The sequence below is a fragment of the Bos indicus x Bos taurus genome, chromosome 6 (assembly GCF_003369695.1).
Source record: "Bos indicus x Bos taurus breed Angus x Brahman F1 hybrid chromosome 6, Bos_hybrid_MaternalHap_v2.0, whole genome shotgun sequence".
Lineage (NCBI taxonomy): Eukaryota > Metazoa > Chordata > Mammalia > Artiodactyla > Bovidae > Bos > Bos indicus x Bos taurus.
In genome coordinates this window covers 17,237,130-17,258,614 of record NC_040081.1, presented here as the reverse complement: position 1 = coordinate 17,258,614, position 21,485 = coordinate 17,237,130, and the positions used below count along the sequence as shown (strand labels likewise).

The 21,485-nt window shown below is 43.4% G+C and overlaps 1 long non-coding RNA gene across 2 annotated transcripts in view; it reads left to right on the top strand.

Moving 5' to 3' along the window:
* Window positions 1–2,377: 2,377 nt before the first annotated feature.
* Window positions 2,378–21,485, top strand: part of LOC113894044 — a 185,392-nt gene continuing 166,284 nt past the window's right edge. For both annotated transcript variants that reach the window (XR_003511451.1, XR_003511452.1), the window contains exons 1-2: window positions 2,378–2,556; window positions 4,004–4,119. This is a non-coding gene — a long non-coding RNA (uncharacterized LOC113894044). The remainder of the gene's footprint in view (window positions 2,557–4,003; window positions 4,120–21,485) is intronic.

The window sequence follows — 21,485 nt, the reverse complement described above, 5'->3', positions numbered from 1 at the left end:
ATTAATAATGTTCATCTTCTTTCCTGGAATACGAATCACAAACATATTTACCAGTGTGCTGTGTGTATTTTACTTTGTTTATCCCTCTCCCTTCACTATGCAGAAAATTTTTGTTTTCGTGTAGTCAGATATCCAGATCTTCATTTTTTATGACATAAGGGTTTTATATTATACTTAAAGAGACTTTTCCCAAAATACTGTAGTTTATTTTTAAAAAATCCTTCTGTGTTTTTATCTGTTTGTTTATGAATTAATATTTGGTGTGTCTGGAATTTATTTTGATGGACGGTAAAAGGTAGAAAACCAGCCTAACTAGTATTATACATACTGCCATCTGTTTGCTTCAGCATCACCTATTAAATAATATATCTTTCCATTAATGTTTTGACAAGTTACTATTATATGTATTAAATAACTTCAGGAATTTAGTTCTGTTTCTGGATATTCTGTTTTATGTCATTGACCAGTTTTCTAGTCAAAGTCAGTACCACTTTGCTTTTAAAACTGTAGTTTCTTTATGTACTTTTAAATCTTGTAGAGTTGGCTCTCTCCTATTACTATTTTTTCTCCAGATTTTCATGGCTATTACTGCTTGCTTATGGCTGTTGAAATCAGCTTGTCTAGTTCCCCCACAAAAATAGTTAGCCTTTTGTTGGAAGCACATTATGTTTACAGGTTGATATAGGGAGAATTGAATTTTAGCATATGAAGTCTTTATCTCAGGACATGGTATTTTTTGCCGTTTTTTTCCAAGTCTTCTTTTATGTCTAGTGGCAGATTCTTTTAATACTCACTCCTGGAAAGAGAATTCCTGCTAATGATTTACTAGCAAGAGGGTAAGCTCCCCAGAGAGTTATTCAGACAAAGCAAGATTTTGACTTACTTAACATACATAAATATTTCTGATCTTTGAGAATCATCTTCTTCTTTATTTAAATATACACAGCTAGGGATTTTGCATCCGTATGATACTATTAGTAACATAAAAAATGAAAAACATTTGCAAAATCACCCTGCATAGTGGTCCCCTTTGGATATAGTAAGAGGACAGCAAGATAATTTTCTAGTCTCTAGGATTACATTCTCTCTTTCTCTCTCTCATTTTTATATTTAAATTTTACTTAACTTTTTAAAAGCAAATCTTACATTTTGCAATACTTGTTTATTTTACAGAAAAGCTTCTAAAGTAGTACAGTGTTCTTGTATTCCCTTTACTCAGTTCGCCCTAATATCAATCATTGTAAACAACTATGGAACATTTGTCAAAATAGAAACTAACATTGGTATGTTACTTTTAACTAAACTCTAGACTTTACTCTTGGGAGAAGGAAATGGCAGCCCACTCCAGTATTCTTGCCTGGAGAATCCTGTGGACAGAGGAGCCTGGAGGGCTGCTGTCCATAGGGTCGCAGAGTCGGACACTGCGACTGAATCGACTTAGCAGCAGCAGACTTCACTCAACTCTCACTAGCGTTTCCATTCATGTCATTTTCTGTTCTGGGATCCCATCAGGAAACCACGTCGTGCTTAGTAGTACTGCTCTTTGGTTAACCCACAGAGGGAGGCAGCAACCTGCTCTTCACAGTCTCTGGGGTTAACCATGCAGGCTCTTGTATGGCTGGAGGAAAACCCTTATGACCACAGAATCAGATCATGTGATTACATGATTCATGCTCTTTCTGCCCTACATGTGCCTTGCTGTATTTGCACTGTTCCATTAGTCTCACCTAATTGTGTGTGTATGTATGTGTGTGTGTTTCATATAAAGGCAAACCAACATTTCTTTGGGCCTTTGTTAATGTCTCGCCTTCACATGCTGTTGATAACGCTGTTGTACGTATTTTGATGAAACTGTTGCTTGTTAAGTCATTAAATGGGTTCTTTTTCTTACTGTCCACATTTGCGTAACCTACAAAGATAAGCAGGATGGGCTTTTTTCCCCCCGGTGGTTAAAGGCACAGGGTCTTACAAATCCGGGTTCAAACCTAGCTCAGATACTTACCAACCGTGTGATCTTGGGCAAGGTACTTAATGTCTCTGAGCATCAATTATATAGACTAGAGTGATCACAGAAACTTCCAGAGATAATGTATGCATAGCTCTCAGTACAATAAAATTTATAATAAAAGGTAGCTTGTATCCCTGGCCAACTCCCGTTCTCCCTGGTCTCATATAAGCTTTATACCGAGCACATCGCTTGAGGCCACAGCTTGGTATTAGCACATACATGGTGCACCGCAAAGGGAGAGTTCTGGGGAGAAGCCTCAGTGATCGGGGTTCTGCGAGGTACAGGCGCCACACACTGTTCCGCCGCCTCGCCTTTCAGTGCATTGCTATTCGATTCTGTGCGCAGCCCGGTTTTCCCGGGTGTGGCAGTGGGAAGGGTGGACTTGGCTCAGGTGCGCCAGGCGGGTGGAGGAGTGTGGAGCAGGAAGGATCTCCTCCCTTCTCTCAGGCGGCTCGGTGTGTGGCTGCAGCGTGGGAGTGTCTGCTCGGACGGGCACTGCCGAGAGGCCGGCGGCCCGACTGGGACCGAGCTCACTGGCCTGGCTCTGGGTGAGTCTCTGGCTTACTGCTCTGTGTCTGGGGAGCCATTAAGGAGCTTCCACTAAGGGCAACCGTGGGCCCTTCTGGGTGCCACTTCCAGGCTCTGCTGCCAAAGGGGAATTTTCTAGCTCACCTGGGAACATTGAGAAAGAGCCAGAGAACAGGAGAAGAGGGCAGGGGCAAGCTCCTTGATCTGCTCCACAGATCCTCCTGAGCTACAGGGGGAGATTCTAGCTCAGGGTGTTTCTGGAGATTTATTGTAATTAACGTTTTTCAGTCAATGGTGTTACTCAGCAAAACTTGACCCATTTTTCAGTATGGAAAAAAGTATTCTTGATTTTATATAGTAAGGCCTTCCATCTCAGCTCACTTTTTTTTTTTGAACCTGGAGGTGATGCTAATGATTCCTTCTTCTTTTTTAAATTTCATTTGTTTTCTACTGTAGTTATAAAATCCTGCTATATATATAAACTGTTATTAATGTTATTTCAGGTTTTCAATGGAACAATATTAATGAGGAAAATAGAAACTTAAGTTATTTAGTTGCTCTCTTTTCTAATGATATATCCTTAATAATGTTTGGAAATAGCTCATAGATAAACATGCTGCTGCTAAGTCACTTCAGTCGTGTCTGACTCTGTGCGACCCCATAGATGGCAGCCCATCAGGCTCTACCATCCCTGGGATTCTCCAGGCAAGAACACTGGAGTGGGTTGCCATTTTCTTCTCCAATGCATGAAAGTGAAAAGTGAAAGGGAATTTGCTCAGTCGTGTCCGACTCTTAGCGACCCCATGGACTGCAGCCTACCAGGCTCCTCCATCCATGGGATTTGCCAGGCAAGAGTACTGGAGTGGGGCGCCATTGCCTTCTCCTCAAACCTGTTTGTTGTTGTTTAGTCACTAAGTCACGTCCAACTCTTTGTGACCCCATGGACTGTAGCCCGCCAGGCTCCTCTGTCCATGGGATTCTTCAGGCAAGAATACTGGAGTGGGTTGCCATGCCCACCCAGGGATTGAACTCAGGTCTCCTACACTGGCAGGCAGATTCTTTATCACTGAGCCACCAGGGAAGCCCTTCAAGCCTATTTAGCAACAAAATAATCCCCAATCTCAGTAATAAATAATCAATGTAAATAAATATCTGCAGGATTTTCATCCATATGCATACTGTTCTGTTTTGGAGTTGAGACCCAGGAAGGAAAAAGGATAATTTTTAGTATACTATGTCTTTGGGTAATAGACTCATACATTTTTTTTGTCTTTGCTGTGGTATATTTAGTATAACACTAAATATATATGGTAGAGGACTGCTTTATGTTTTGACTACTTCTCTACAAAGCTAGTGTATGGATCTTTATATCTTTGAATATGAATGTAAATTATCATTACAGTATTATGAAAAAGAAAGAAGTCTGATACATACATTTCTCTCACTACTTTCTTTTTCTTTTTCCAGGAGAACTAGTTTGGCTATTAAGGGAACCTCTCAACCCAGAGCAGAGCAAGAGAAAGCAAGGTTTCAGAGAAAAGAGCTGTTTACCATCAAAGCAAACTGGGTCCCACACAGACATGGTATGTTATACACGAAGACAGAGGTAAATGCCCATGGTTTTTACAAGTAATTTGCTGCGCTTATATAAATGCAGAAGAGCCTTCAGAATCCTTACTGATCATTCTGTTTGCTTTTTTATTGTTAAAAAGGGCATCAAATAATCAAATGTAATTTAAAAAATCAATTGTCTGGATTCTGTACCCTCCTCATCCCCAGAGACTGATGCTTCTGTGTATCTACGTTTATCTATCAGAGAGGAACGATTTGTTCCATGTGATAAATTCCAATTTGGTGATACCACATGATGAACATTTACTAACCTTTTATTTATCAAAGTGTCTTTCTCTGTTCAGTTTTAAAAAGCTGGAATTTCACTTGGAGTTATACATTTCTTGGGTTAATTTATATTTTATAAATACATGAAATTATTAATTCATTCTGTCTGTAGCGTGCATGGCCCCTGAAGCTTATGGCAGTGCTGTTATCTGTTGTAGGGATGCAAACATGCTCTTTGATGTGTTATTCTTGGGGACTGGGAAGGATAAAGACGGAATACTCATTGGGCCCAGCTCTCCAGATGGGCTGAAAATGCAGCAGTGAGTTATGTGCATTTCCTGAGAGCAGGGTCGTAACTTCCACATCAGGACCATGTTGGAGATAACAGGACACTTCAGGGAGGAGCAGCCTCAGCCATTCCGGTTTGGTACCCCTCTAGGATGGGGCATTGCACACTGCCTGCCAGTCCTCAGACTCCCCTTCCTGGGCATGCATGCTTCAGTAAGCTGCTCCCGCATTTGCTGTGTGGAATGAGTTACACCATCCAGGAAAAATGCCCCATGTGAATAATGAAAATAATAATCATGTACAGTGCCAGCATATGTCACATCCTGTTCTAAGTGCTTTATTTCTGTCGATTCATTTAATCCTCACAAGAGCCTTGTAAGATAGGCTTTTCAGCGTCCTCAGTTACAGATGGGGAAACTGAGGCACAGGGGGGCTGCCTCTGTATCCCTCTTATTCTCTGCTCCCCCTCTGTTTTAGTGAATGCAGATTTATGCTTGGTGTGGAGACTCATTTTTGGTTCCCCCCACCCTTTGGGACTTTATTCTTTAATTTTTTAACTCATTCTTTCAGCCAGGGTGTTGAGAGACACTATGAGCCAGGCACTATGGGAGGCTTTCAGGATTCCGCCAAGACCAAGGCAGGCATTCTGGTGACCCCAGCAAGATTGTGCTCTGTTGGGATAGACAGACTTTAAGCAGATAATTACGACAGACTGCAGTGATGGTGGGAAAGAGCTAGATGCTGTAGGAGAGCAGAGCAGGAGAGTGTAATCTGGTCTGGGAATCAGAGTGCTCCCCAGGTGGAGTGAGAGCTAGCCAAGTGAAGAGAAAAGAGGAAACAGTCCAGGCAGAGGGAACTCCAAGGTCTAGGCAGGCCTTTATCTGTGGATAAAGAGAAAGTGCTGCTTGGAGAAATGACAAACAAAGGTCAAGTCTGGAGTATGGACTGGGGTGGGGGGTGGGTAGGGAGACGGTGGAGAGCAGGCTGGGGTAGGAGGCTGAGAGCTTGGTCAGCAATTGAGGATTTGTTATTGAAATACAGGGAGAGGCCTTTCAAAGATGATCACGGAAGTGATGTGACCTAACTCACACCTTCACAAAGATCTGCCCACGGCTCTGTGGAGAGTGCCCTGAAGTGGGGGCAATGCTGGGGCATGGGAGGCCAGTTAGATGGCTGTTGCAGTCATCTCCCACCCTTGGGACACTGACAAGTCCTCTCTTCAGCCAGCAGACACTTGGCAGGGTGAGAAACCTTCAAAGCGCCTTCATTCCGCCAAAGGCCAGGTGAATACCAGTGTGCTTGGTTTATGTGGCTGGGTCAGACTGATGCAGGGTTCCCACAGCTGGTGTGCTTAACGGAGGAGTGCTGCAGAGAAAGAGAGCCCAGAGACATGAACTCTAGATGTTTGGTTCATTCAATCAATAAACATATTGGCACTCAGTTTTTTGTCTAATTAATTGACAGCTACCATTTCAAGCATGTTCACCAGGCACCATTCTAGGCCTTGAAGTGGATTGTCTCATTTATTATTCATCACAGCCCTCTGAAGTGAGTGCCTTATTTATTCCCCAGTTTCCAGTTCAGGAATCTAGGCAAAGAGCTTAAATTACTTACCTAGGCCATATAACTAGTGAGAGGAGAGGAGCCAGGATTCCCCTAAATGAATGAATGAGCAGAATCACCGCCTCCTCTCGTTTGCCTCTAATAATGTGTGAGAATGCTACCTGACTGTGAACTTCCCACCAACAGTGGGAGATCATCACTGTCTTTATGTGGATTAAGCTACTGTTTGGGGCTCACATGGTCTATCATCTGTAGCTTTGATGCTAGAATAGAGAAAATGCAGCCATGACCTTTCTGTGTTATGGGCAACATGTTGCACATGCTCAGCCAATTAAAACAAGTATCTGATAAGAAAGTTTCTGTAGGGAAAATGAATATGCAAAAAAAGGCCAGACTCATGGGAGAAGACCCTGATGCTGGGAAAGATTGAGGGCAAGAGGAGAACGGGGTGGCAGAGGATGAGATGGTTGGATGGCATCACTGATTCAATGGACATGAGTTTGAGCAAGCACCAGGAGACAATGAAGGACAGGGAAGTCTGCTGCTGCTGCTAAGTCACTTCAGTCCTGTCCGACTCTCTGCGACCCCACAGACAGCAGCCCACCAGGCTCCCCCGTCCCTGGGATTCTCCAGGCAAGAACACTGGAATGGGTTGTCATTTCCTTCTCCAATGCATGAAAATGAAAAGTGAAAGTGAAGTCGCTCAGTTGTGTCTGACTCCTAGCGACCTCATGGACTGCAGCCTTCCAAACTCCTCCATCCATGGGATTTTCCAGGCAAGAGTACTGGAGTGGGGTGCCATTGCCTTCTCCGACAGGGAAGTCTGACATGCTTCAATTCATCGGGTCACAAAGAGTCAGACATGACTTAGCGACTGAATGACGATATATATTTTTTTAACTTTTTTTTTCTTTTTTGGCCATGCCATGAGGCATGTGAGATCTTATTTCCCCAACCAGGAGTTGAACCTGTGCCCTCTGCAGTGGAAGTACAGAGTCTTAACCATTGGGACAGCCAGGGAAGTCTAGGCAATACTCATTTTTAAGGCATTTATAGTTAAGTTGAAACACTTACATGCCCACAGAAGATGATAATATACTAAAAACCACCAGGATAGTATTATGACTTTTGGTTGTCTTAGAAATTTTTCCCTTTGTGGGCCTCTTCCTCCATTAAAGAAATATTAAAATATATATATTCTACAAACATAGGGAACAAAGAGGAATATAATCCAGGCTGGATTCATTATTATATCTTTATTATTTTTTTTTTCTTTTTTTTTGGTTGCACTGCATGGCATGTGGAATCTTAGTTCCCCAACCAGGCATCAAACCCATGCCACTTGCATGGGATACATGGAGTCTTAATCACTGGACCACCAGGGAAGTCCCTTTTTGCATAAACGTGTGTGGGCCTCTCGGAGAAGGCAATGGCACCCCCACTCCAGTAGTCTTGCCTGGAAAATTCCATGGATGGAGGAGCCTGGTGGGCTGCAGTCCATGGGGTTGCTAAGAGTCGGACACAACTGAGCAACTTCACTTTCACTTTTCACTTTCATGCATTGGAGAAGGAAATGGTAACCCACTCCAGTGTTCTTGCCTGGAGAATCCCAGGGACGGGGGAGCCTGGTGGGCTGCCGTCTGTGGGGTCACACAGAGTCAGACACGACTGAAGCAACTTAGCAGCAGCAGCAGCATAGCTGTAAGGGACTCAAAATGAGCCCCAAAGATGATGCTGAGTGGTCAATTTCCAGGACAAGGCAGAGATGGGAAGGGCAGCTGAATAAAGTCTAGAGTAAAGTGGGGAGGGAGACAGGTACATAGTGAGAGAGCCTGGAGATTCCTTTTTATCTGATGCCAATGTGGAGTTGGTGGGGGGAGATTGCTAAAAGGCACCTAGCAGAGTGGGCGAGACTGACATGGGCCAATGTGGGTAGGGAAGGGCCCAGGGGAAAGGTGGGATCCTGGCCTGGACTCCGAGAGCCAGAGAGTAGGGCCGGGGAGGCAGAGACCACGGTGGGTATAGGGCAAGACTGTGCAAGGCAATCTGGAAAGGCATGTTAGATCAGGAGGACGCGGCGATACCATGAATTGGATTGTTCTCCATTCAGGGATGATTTTGCAAAAACAAAAACTGCTAAATACTGAAAGCCATTTCCAGCCTCCTCTTGATCATATCTGCTCTGCAAAACACACACCTGAGCCCAGAATCAGAGGGGTGAGCAGTTCACTGCGAAGTTACGTAGCTAAAGACACCAGTACAGAGAGGAGTAAAGAACTAGGGTCATGGAGATGATCTACTGTAGACAGTGACCGGATGCAATCCTCATGTGAAAAGGACTATGCCAATGGTTGCAGGGAGAATAGATCTGGAGAGCAAGAGTGGGATGAGAGCGAATGGGCAGGAGCCTGTGCCAGAGTCCAGACTGGAAGTGACAGTGGCTTGGGGTTGGCTGGTAACAGTAGAGATGGTGAGAAAGGTTGAGTTCTGAGTATATTTTGAAGGTAGAGCTGACAGGACTTGCTGAAGGCTGAGATGTATGATATGAAGGGTAGAAAGGAATGAAAGATGGCTCCTAGGTTTTTGACCTGAGCACGTGGATATCACGTCCTTTGAGGCCCCAGTAGTCCAAGAAGTGATTGGTGGCATGGTGATCACACGGGCGTGTTCCCTTTGTGATCACTCATGGAGCTGCACGGCGTGCATTTGTGTGGCTTTCTGTGTGCATGTTGGCTCTTATTTCTATTTTTTTTTTTAATTTAATTTTATTTATTTTTAAAACTAGGAAAAAGTTGGTAGAAAAGTGCTCAATAAACGCTGAGAGTCAACCTCACTACTTACTCTGATTCAGTCCTCTGTGACTCTTCTTTCAGTATCTGTTGAGTTTGTTCTTTTTACCTCCCTTATCTGCTCTTCAGTTCAGACCTCTTGCCTGGACAATTGCAATAGCACGAACTTATCCCCATGCCTCTGGGTCCCCTGTCCACTGTGGCAGAAAAACTTATACAAAATACAAACACGATCATGGCTCTTTCCTGCCAAAAAGTACTTCTCCACAGAGTCAAGGTCAAACTCTGCTGTCTGTGTTGTAAACCCCTCTCAGGTGTGGCTTCTTGTACCGGATCCTGTGCTGCTCTCTCCTCAGGCAGCAGTACAGCCATCACAGCTGTTTCTTATGCAACACCCTGGGCTCACACGGCCCTTCCTGTATCTAGAGCACCCTTTTCCCCTGGTGCTCCTGGATGAGATTCCCCTTAGTTCCCCGCTCCTCTGTGATGCTCTCCCAGTGTTCTCCGTTCCTTTCTGCCAGCCCTTGGCTTTACACTTCCTTCCATGTATTATTACAAATAGCATACTGCATTGTAATTATTTTTTAAGCAGTTTATTTTCTTTTTCCTAGCAAGGAGACCTGAATAAAGTGAAACAACTAGCCATTTGAATATAACTTATACAAAAAAGTAATAGAAAGAAGGAAAAAACACCCTAGATCTCACCATTGAAAAATCTTTCCCTTGAATCTTTTTTTCAAGGCTTATTTTAAAAATATAGTTGGAAACATACTGATACAATATAAATTCTGTGTCTTGCTTCTTCATGTAATATTATAACATAATGACTCTTGATATTTAAAAATGTTTCATGTATTTTTATGGAAAACCCTATTTCCATGCTATTTCTTAGCATCTTAACTTCCTGACCTGTCCGACTCTTTGTGACCCGTGAATTGCAGCATGCCAGGCCTCCCTGTCCATCACCAACTCCCGGAGTTCACTCAAACGTATGTCCATCGAGTCAGTGACGCCATCCAGCCATCTCATCCTCTGTCGTCCCCTTCTCCTCCTGCCCCCAATCCCTCCCAGCATCAGAGTCTTTTCCAATGAGTCAACTCTTCGCATGAGGTGGCCAAAGTCTTATTGAGGTATAATTGACAAATAGAATAGCGTACATTTAAAGTGTGCCATATGATGATTTGATATTGAAACATTGTGAAATCATTGCCACACTTAAGTTAAATAACACTTCCATTGTCTCACATCGTGACTCTTTTTGATGAGAACACTGAAGACCTGCTCTCTTAGAAAATTTCAAGTATATATAAATGTTTTAGTTTTCCATTATTGCTGCAATAAATTATTACAAACTTAGTTGCTTGAAGCGGAGAAGGCAATGGCACCCCACTCCAGTACTCTCGCCTGGAAAATCCCATGGACGGAGGAGCCTGGTGGGCTGCAGTCCATGGGGTCACCAGAGTTGGACACGACTGAGCGACTTCACTTTCACTTTTCACTTTCATGCATTGGAGAAGGAAATGGCAACCCACTCCAGTGTTCTTGCCTGGAGAATCCCAGGGACGGGGAAGCCTGGTGGGCTGCTGTCTATGGGGTCGCACAGAGCCGGACACGACTGAAGCGACTTAGCAGCAGCAGCAACAGTTGCTTGAAAAATGCAAGTGTTTTCTCTTATAGTTATGGAGGTCACAGGTCCAAAAATGGGTCTCATTGGGCTACAGTCAAAGTGTTAGCAGGACGTGTTCCCTTCTCGAGGCCCTGGCATAGCGTGCATGCTCAGTCATGTCTAACTCTTTGCAACCCCAATGACAGTAGCACACCAGCCTCCTCTGCCAATGGGATTGTCCAAGCAAGAATACTGGAGTGGGTTGCCATCCCTCTTCCAGGGGATCATTCTGACCCAGGGAGTGAACCCACATCCCCAGCGTCTCCTACATTGCATGCTGATTCTTTACTGCTGAACCACCAGGAGGCCCTAGGGGAGAGGATGTTTTCCTGTCTTGTCCAGCTTCTGGAGCCTGCCCATTTTCCTTGGCTGAGACCTTTTCCTCTATCTTCAAAGCCAGTGATGGCAGGTTCAGTCATTCTCATGTAGTATAACTCCCATTTCTGCCTCCATCATCACATCTTCTGCTCTGGCTCTGAGCTCTTTTCTGCTTTTAAAGACTCTTGTGATTACATTGGGCCCACCTGTGTAATCCAGAATACTCTCCGTTTTAAGGTTACCAGAATTTCAACCTTCATTCCATCTGTGCCCTCAATTCCTCTTTGTCATGTAACATAACATAACCACCGTTCCAAAGGATTAGAATATGAACATCTTTTGGGGGCTAGTGTTACATGCCACTCAGGCATATAAATGAGTTAGATGTTGCCTGTCTTATGAAAAAATAAATCTAAGGGTATCAGTCCAGGACTGGCATGACAATTAATCATATCATTTTGTATTCAGACTCTTCTCATTTTTCTGCTACGTCATCCTTAGTGTATGGACTTTTGACAATGTACTTACTGCCTCATGGTTGCCAGATGGCTGCTGAACCTCTGGGCATTTCTTCTCTGCTCCAGGAAGGAAAAAGGTGCCATTATAAAGGGTAAAAGAACAAAAGATAGAAGGGAATGTGTTAGGTCAGATTCCCCAGAAGCAGACCCTGGTCTATTCACGTGTTAGTGATTTACTGAGCAAGTAGTTCTAGGAGAAGTCTGTAAGTAGATGGAATGAGAGAAGCAGCCCAGAGAAGACTATACAGCCAAGCAAGGGAGTGCTTCAACTTGAGTTCAAGGGGAACACAGCACGAGCTACACAAGTCTGTTTCATTTCCGTCTCCAAGAAAGTAGCAGACCCCTGCCCCAGCTGCTGGGGGAGGCATGGGGATGTGAGCACCAGGCCGTCGGACACAGCGGCTCTAGTCGCCCAAAGAGAGCTGTTTGAAGAAAGTAACAGGTGCCAGCTGTTAGAATCGGGATGCACAGACACAAGGCCAGGGTGCACGGAACAGATAAAGAGTTTCTGAGAGCTCTGGGCCGAGCACCAAGGACTAGCTGGGATTTGTCTCTTCTGTGATGCCTTTCTGGATGCCCTCAGTTGGCAATCTCCAATACATTCCTTCTGTCCAGACTTATCACCTCTCCAACCCTTACTGCAAAGATGTCTAAAGCAGGGTTTTTAGCTGGATGCATTGTTACTTCAACAAAATTAGAGTTCTGTTAGTAAATAAAAAAGGAGAATGGATACAGGATAGGCAACCGTCAGAGTCTGCTAAAATGTATTTCTCATTTTGTTTACTTTAACTTTTAGTCATTTTTCTTAAATGGATGATTAAAATTTTACACTGTAGATATTTTCTTTTGTAATCTTTATCACTAATGAAAAATTAAAATACCCTCCTTAAACAGATCTGATAAATATCAATTTATATTTTATCTGTATTTTCTAGTTTATAAAAATATTTAGCTCTTTATATCCTATTTTGAAGAATAATTTCAAGTATTACCACGGATGATTATCTATACAAAAACACAATTTTTTTGGTGGGCCATGTATTTCATTTCACCAGTGTTTATTCTTTCTTCAGGGCCACGTTTTAAAAAATGATGTGCTTTTATACCATATTTTAATTTTAATAGGCAAATACCCATCTTTATTTCTCTTCTTTTAAATTAGTAGTGGGTTTCATGAAATTACTTTCAACATCTATTATTATGACATTATAATTTTTCTAACTGATCAGTTCACGTGTATGTTATTAATTAACTCTGCACTTAACATCAATGAGCTTCACTTTTCTCCTCTGAAAAAGATGGCGTTCAATTAGGTGACTATTAGGCTCCCACTCAAGTCTAACATTTTAACATTAAGTTTTACTGTGTTCCAAACACTGCGCGAAGCATTTTGTGTGCATTGTTTTCTTATGTCTTCACAACAGTCCTGCAGAGTAGGATTATTATCATTATCTTCGGTCCACAAAAGAGCATTTGCAGATCAGTGAGCTGCTTTAGAATCCAAGCTTGGTTGACCGAAAGCCCAGGTCTCTCAAGGAAAGCATTCACAGTAGCACTAGCCGTTTGTATTAACTGCCTTCCTTAAGGGTAATTCATTAGACATCTTAGGAGAACATGAATGAGGTTTACTCAACTGAGTGTGTTGTATTAACACCTTCTTGGGACTTCCCTGGTGGCCCCATGGTTAAGAATTTGCCTACTAATGCCAGGTTTGATTCCTGATCTGGGAAATAAGATCCCACCTGCCGCGGGGCAACTAAACCCCCATGCCACAACTCTGGAAGCCAGTGCTCTGGAGCCTGAGAGCCGAGACTAGAGGAGGCATCACAATGAGAAGCCCGCGCACCACAACTGGGGAGTACCCCAGTCCCCACACCTAGTGAAGCCCCGTGTGCAGCAGGGAAGACTCAGCACAGCTAAAAAATAAAAATAAAACAGCAGCAGCAACAAAACACCTTCCGAACTCAAGGGAAGAAAACAAATGTAAAGAACTTGCTACATATTCACGTATCCACAAATTCAACCCATGCTTTATTATGTAAACCAAGAAAGAGAAATCTTTGCAAGGATTTGGAAAAAGGACCAGACCATCTATTTTTGTAATATATTAATTAAAAGTAATAAATACTAACAGATATTAGTGTAATATCTACATTTCATTAGCTAGAAAAAAAAGCACACAATTCCAGAAATGGCACCTTAGCTCTAGAATGCACTGACAATGAAACAGTGATCACTACATCCAACAAATAAAGCAGATCTTTCTGCTGATGCTTTCAGGGTAATGGTAATTAAATAAGTTTTTGGTTACTCCTGTCCTGTGTCCTGCACTAAGTTGATTAACCTGTTTAATGAGTATATGAGAATGACCAAAGCTGACCTCACATCAAAGAGCCCCATTGTTGCTGTGTGCTGACCTGAATTCTAACTGTGCACTTGGTTCTTTAATTGCTCCACAGATGTGCTGGAGACTAGAGTAGGTATTTTAAGTGGCAGTGAGTCTCTTTTCTCAGATGTGTTCAGTTACTCAACATACGATTTTAGATGCTGGTCTGCATACCCAGGCTCCGAACACTCCCCCTCTTTGGGAAGATTCAAAGGTTACCCACCTTTGATACATCTCATCGTGGTGATCAGTCTTATTTCTATGGTAAAACTTAACTATGTATTATTAAACATCACCAAAGAGTTTAGAAAAGAAAGTCTGTAAATTAAGTCAATAGTGAGTAAATCGGAATCCAGTCTTTAGGAATCCCTTGAGGCCTCCAAGGGGATCGTTAGAAGCAGATGAGGCTTTTTTAGAGCATTGTCATCAAGGGCCAACTGTTACTTCAAGCTACAAGTGCTCGACTATAGAGAAAAGGAAGCTAGTTCTTAAGTGATAACATTGATTAAAAAACAAAAAACAAACCCCTAAAACTCAATAACATTCATTGTAGTCTTCTCTCCAATTCCTCTGCAACGTGTTTTTGTAAGCATGGTGAAGAGGGTGTTGTTGCTGTTTGCCATGGGATGATGGCATCCTGATCTCATTCTTCATTCTGGCACTTTTTTTTTTAGAACACTTCAAGTTCATATACTTTTGTTGCTTAAGCCTTAAAAAAATAAGCTGCCTTAAGATCTTTTTGTGACAGGTTTATTTTTTTGGTGGGCAGGGGGACATGTATAAATAAGGATAAATAAAAGAAGTAGGCTTCCTTTGCTGTGGTCATGCCTGCGCCCATTCCTGGAGTGGAAAGGGCCCGCTGTGTAGAACGGGGCTCAAATGACTTGTGTCCTCCCATCTGCATCTTATCACCTGTGACGGCATCCCCCGATGTAAATGTGAAGTGGCACCCACCCCAGGCTGGGTGGGTTGGGAGGGGTGGAAGCGGTAGGAAAGGCCACGGGGATGGAGGGACTGTATGGGACCAGCGGGGGGCAACAGGGTGCAGATGCCTTGCCTTTCTGCAGGAGCCTGGTGATCCCAGCAGTCCTGGGTTCTCAAACTGCTGTCTGTCACCGCTTTTCTATCCCTGCCACCTGTCTTGGTCACTTAGTTTCTGGTCCTAACACTATGTGCTGTGACCTTGAGATAGTCATTTACCTTGCTTGGGCCTCTGCTTCTTCATCTGTAAAATGAAGGTGTCCTGCATTATCTCAAAAGTTTGTTCCAGTAAATGAGTCATCTGCTATCTTGCGGTCATCTTATCAGGGTATTTGAGTAAGAAGATGAGTAAACTATTTCCCAAAGTCTCTTTTCCTTTTTTTTTTTTGAGATGTCTTTGGATTTTATTTCCTGTTCCCTCACAAGCATTTTTTTAAATCCACAGTTTATTGGTTGTAGGTAGTTTTATAAAGAGACGAAGTGGCTGGACTCCAGATAGCCTGAAGATGATGTTGGGGCTCCCCCCTCAACCTCCCAGTTTTCTCAAGAGAAGGATCTATGAGTGCGTATGTCAGTCCATTATCGCAGCCAGGAAAGAGCCATGTAAGGAGAGACAGGCAAGTGGGGGCAGCCAGACTGTTTGTGCCGTTGGCCAGAGCGTTACTAGTGACCCTGTCCCTGAATAGAAAGCATTCTGTTGTCTTATTGTTCAGGGAAGATGGCTAGCACATCAGCTGGACCGCTCCACACAGTAAGTCTGCGGGAGGCTGAGGGATTTTTATCTCTCCGTGTGTCTGGCCGCCACTAATCCCACGTCTAAGTGGGTCGTATTATGTTTCTTCACTCTGTCTACTTTTGTACCCCGCAGTGAAACCTTGTGTAGATGCTGGCAGCAGCAGCAAGTGCTCAGAAACACTTCTGGAAAGGCAGCCTCTGAAGCACCTTCCTTAAGGTTGCTCAGGTGGGGAGCTGTCCTGGGAAAGGAGGTTAGCATGTGGGGGAGCAGGAGTGATGGAGCGAGAGCCAGGGCTGAAGGGGCAGAAGGGAGGAGAGTCCACCGAGGCTCGTAAGATGCAGGTCTGTCTCTGGAAGCAGCCTTCCCAGAAATCACATGTCTGTGAGTCGTTCTTTTTCTCTGTTATCAGCATCTCTTCTACATTTTTTTTTCAGATCCCTATGTCAGAGACCCTCTGATTCATATTTTGGTTCCTATCTAACTAGAGGGAAGAGGGGTATCAGGATTATGACAAGACACCAGGAGTCTGGTCCACAGGTTTCCCTGTGCCCTGGGCAGAGTGAAGACCTGCCCTGTCCAGGGACCACTGCCCTCCCCCAGCAGTCCTCCTCAAAAGATTTCTCTAACCACGGAACTTAGAGTAAAGAGGTGGAGGTGAGGTTTCTGGTCTTAACCCAGAAAGCAGGTTCAGGAAAACAGTGCTGCCTAGACCTGAGCTGTGACGGGGAGGGCTTGCGACTCGGGTGAGTAGGAGTGGACAAGGACACAGCATCAGACTCACAAAACACTGGTTCTAGAACCAGACGCAGATGTCGCATAGCCTCAGTTATTGTTACTATGCTGTGCTGCTGCTAAGTCGCTTCAGTCATGTCCGACTCTGTGCGACCCCACAGACGGCAGCCCACCAGGCTCCCCCATCCCTGGGATTCTCCAGGCAAGAACACTGGAGTGGGTTGCCATTGCCTTCTCCAATGCATGAAAGTGAAAAGTGAAAGTGAAGTCGCTCAGTCATGTCCAACTCTTCGAAACCCCATGGACTGCAGCCTACGAGGGTCCTCCGTCCATGGGATTTTCCAGGCAAGAGTACTGGAGTGGGTTGCCATTGCCTTCTCTGACTATGCTGTACTAACTGTAGGTAAAGGGGACAAATAACTATGGTATTTCAACTATAGTTAATTATTTCCCCTCATGTGGGGAAGATGGTTCAGGTGTGGCTGATTGTGAGACCTCTCAGAACAGACTTCGAAATCAGTTCCTGACCTCAAGGCTAGCCTTGGTCACACTCACATTCACTGTGTGGACTCAGTTAAGCTCCTTCTTCTCTCTGAGCTCCCAGTTCCTCACCTGGAATCTGCTCATAATAACATTAGCACTAGGGAATGTCCTCTTTGAAGATCCAGTATGAGCATCTTGGTGAATGTACATCATAAAGGGCTACATATATTTCATTCTTTTGCCACAGTCATAGCAAATATGCAGCAACTCTGTTGTGTACTTTTTTTTTTTGTATTAGGTTCATTCTGAGTTCCATTTATTGTCCCTGGTTTTGTTTTCTTATTTCTTTTCATTTCCAATTAATAGATCTGCAGAATATATAAACTATTCTGGGTACAAGATAGGGTATGTGTAAGTAACTGAATACATTTAAATTATAATTATGCTAGTAGAGTGATAAAAGAATCAGAAAGATAGGCTAATTCCAACCTCCAGGGTCAGCTCTGCTAGCTTATTCCAGCTTCCATCACTGACTTACGTCAAGTACCATCTGTGGCCCCTTACTTGCTATAACCTTCAAGGGGAGGTGATACTTGATCCATGTGTACCCGTTTGACACAGTCAGTCACGTTACTCCCCTTGCATAGCCCAGGAATGGAGAGATTTGGGCTTCAGGCCGTGTACATCAAGGGCCACCAGCTCGGTGAGCTCTTTCCCCGACGGCACCATAGGCTATCTCCTTGTGGAGACATCTCCCAATTCACAAACCTAGAAATGGTAGGAAAAGTCCATTCCTTCCATACACAGTTCATGTTCCCCTACCACTCCCCAGGCACTATGGCAGGCACTCTGGGTGCTGCAGGAATGGGTAGGAGGTGGCCCCTGCCCTCTGCAGGTGCATGGCCAGTGGAGAAGCCATTGTGTAGGTGACTTGGTTGCTTGATGGAGCAGGGAGGTGTGGTAGGGGGCTTCAGCGTGCTGTCCCTGGAGCTGGCTGCCCTGTCTCCTACCAGCCTGGTGACCTCGGGCACCAATCTCTCAAGCCCTAGGGCTCTTATCTACAAAGTGAGAATAAGAATGCGCTTACTAATAAGGTCGTGGTGAGGATTACTTAACATGTGTAAAACACGCAGAGTAGCGTCTGGCACCACAGAAAGCTCTTGACAGAGCTGGTGGGGATGTTGGTGGGGGTGGGGGCGCTAGCCCTGCACCGTGGGACTGGGAGGCAGGCTTGCCAGTGCTACCCGGGAGAGTGGGAAGGGCGCTGCGGAACTGGGCTCGCTTGGCAGAGGAGAGAGAGCGCCCTTCAGGCGGAGGCTCGGCACCGTGGGTGCAGTTAGAGCAGAGAGAAGGGTGTTCTGAGAGCTCCTGAACTGTGAGCTTGGTGCCAGAGTGAGCACAAACACGAGGTGCTTCCATCTCAAGAGCATTGTGTTAGTAACCACCAGAGGAAATTGGCCAGGCTGGAAAAATATGGTTTGTGAACAAACGCTTTTGTCAGATAGACATGACCAGTGCCCACAGTGGTGGGAAGGTTGATAACAAGCACTTAGCTTGTTAATACCAGGTGGGGAAAAACTCGTTAAGCAAAGAAAGCATGTAATGATTGCTTACATTCAGATAAATCTGAACGATTTATACAGGTTGATACCGTGGCCTGAATTTGGCAAATTATTTTTTAGTCCTTCATTTTCCTTAAAAATAATTGCAAGCTGATTCACCAGCCAGGATCAAATGATACCAGTTTGGACACAAACCCTGATAAAATCCCTGGCATTTTTAAATCTTTCTCATTCCCAGAAAACTATTCCTTTAAAAAGTGAGGGACAAGAATTGCTGTGTCTCCGAAATGCCAGAAATTTCTAAAAATAAAACCAATGACAGGTAGTGAGAAAAAGCCCCATTTAACTTTAGCTTGTACGTAAATAAGCTCATTTATATATAATTCAGTGTATTCTGTTTGAAAACACTGAATTCCCAAACAGAATAATCAGTTTAAAATTAATGTGGTTTATTAACAATTAAAAGTGATAACACAAGCTGAAGAAGATTGGAGGTGAAGTGTTGAGTTTCCTTTGATAGGTAGAGTAATTACAAAGTGTGCTTTTGAAGTTCAAGAAGACAGCCTTAGGACACAACATTTTTAAAGTAAAAATTGGCTTGCACTCTGTTCGAGTGATTTATTTTGCACTAAGAAATGGGTGTGAGACATGATGTGATTTAAAATTTCATCCCTTGATGGAACTGCTTGAGGGTGACATGATTTTTTTCTTTTTTCTTTTCTCAGCTTACTCAGCCTATGAAGTTTCCTATCTAAAAGCTAATCTTCTGAAGTTGCTTAGGAATTTGAGGAAACCTAATCTTTTGGTGTGTAAACAAAGAGGACTAAGTATGTTGCTTTCCCTCTGATACTCAGGAGCCTAGGAGGGTCAGAGCTGCAGTAAATCGCTGACCATGGCAAAGCCAACCCAGCCATTCTTGTTGTGTTGTCTCTTAATTACCTTAGGAGAACTTCACCTTTATCTTTAAAAATGCTTTTTCTTTCTTTAAGACTTGAGAGGTATGGGGTGAATAGAAGAGGGCAGGCAGGATACACTTGAAGAGGGAAGTTAAAAAGAACTGGGATTTAGTTAAAACTGGCTAGAGCAACAAGGGAGGAGGTAATTGAGAGAAAATGAAGGGAAGAATAGTTTAGAAAAAAGGTTCATGGCAACATATTTCACCTGCTTCTGCTCTATTTTCTACAGGGAAAAGAAATACATTTAACAGATTTAAATTTTTTTCTGTAGTCTATTTATGATGAGAAAAAATACTTGAAAAAATATATCTATCATGGTGTGCCAATAAATGCTTGGAAACTGGCTGTTTGGAGGAGGTGGGGCAGGCCCTGGTTTGTAGGGTATGTCAGTTTCTTGCTGTAAACACTTCCACTCCAGTGGATTCTACAATACGTTGTCACGAGACGTGAAGTTGGAAAGAGATGAGCAGTAATGCACTGTTCGTTTATCCACCACACAAATGTGATAAATGTAAATAACCCCAAGAACATAGGTAATAGTAAAATGTAGTTTAAAAAAAAACGAAAAGGGAAGTGATACAGTTTTTTTTTTTTTTTTAAGTTTTGAGTACTTATCTTTTTAAATATGTAATTAAATTGTAAGTTTATATAAATTAATTTTTAATAATGACTGCATTTATCATCCAGCTCACAACTTTCCTGAAAATTTGACTCTCAACGACCGATTCAGACTGGTTCTAGCACACTGCTAAATACATGTATGACACTGATGGAAAGAGGTTTGGAAGGTGACACCCAAAATTACTGACTGTGGCAATCACTTCTTGGTGGAGGGAGTTATGGTATGTGGAGGGAGGCCCTCACGTTTTACTCTGTATACTTCTCTTTTGTAAATGCTGGTAGTGTAATAAGAGTGAATAGAAAACGGCTTTCATAAAATATCTGTTTGTTTTTTTTCTAATCAATACCTTTCCCCTTCTTTCAGCTGAGCCCAAGTCCCTGAGGTAGTTATGGCTGAATGGCGGGAGTATAGACTAGGCCCTAAAAAGTTGGTTTTTAATTCTGGTTTGGCCCCTGGCAGTCCAGGTAACTGAGTACAAGTTACTCAACCTCTCTGAGTCTTGCAGTCTTTGCTAAATGAAGATATTTGAGTTTTATCTCTAAGATTCTATGCAGTTCTAACCTTTACATATTGAGTGCACTCTTTGCAGGAGACCATGTCCACACAGACTCTGTGAAGTCCCAATTCCTCCCATTTATTACTTACCTTATTTCCTAAGTTTTCAAAAGACTATGGACTTGAAACTCACTGTCACTGTTGGTAATCATAAAACCTGGCTGGGTTGAGAAAATTGAGGTTTGGAAGCTAGCTGAAGGAAGGTCCAAGAGATGGTCTCTGTTTAGCTCTGTTCCTCGCAGAGAGCTTGTTGGTTTACGGGATCATGGGTGGTGTGTACCACTAGAGGCCTGGACCCTGGGCCCTGGAGGAGCCCTCCCCCTGCTGCCGGGCTCCCATTCTTCTGCAGTGTATTGGCTTGCATTTTATGTTGAGCTGACTCTAGGAGTTTGGTTTCCAGTCAAAGTAATAGCACCAATTTTTATTGTTTTTATTTTTGAACTAAAATATCAGATACTTGTTGTGGAAAATTTAGTAAATATAGATGAGCAATAAAGCAAAAAGGAAGATTACTGATTTTAAAGTGGAGAACATTCCATTTTTGCTGTTACTGTGTTTTGTATATATGTGTATGAAGTTATGGATATTTGAAGTAACATCATCCTTCTTGAGGCTTCCCAGGCAGTTCAGTGGTAAAAAACAAAAACCACCTGCCATGCAGGAGATGTAAGAGACGTGGGTTGTATCTCTGGGTCAGAAGATCCCCTGAAGAATGAAATGGCAACCGACTCCAGTATTCTTGCCTAGAGAATCCCATGGACAGAAGAGCCTGGCACGCTGTGGTTCATGGGTTTTCAAAGAGTTGGACATGACTGAAGCAACTTAGCACACACCCACGCATTTGGACTGTGATGTTGGAGAAGGCTCTTGAGAGTCCTTTGGACTGCAAGGAGATCCAACCAGTCCATCCTAAACAAATCAATCCTGAATATTCAATGGAAGGACTGATGCTGAA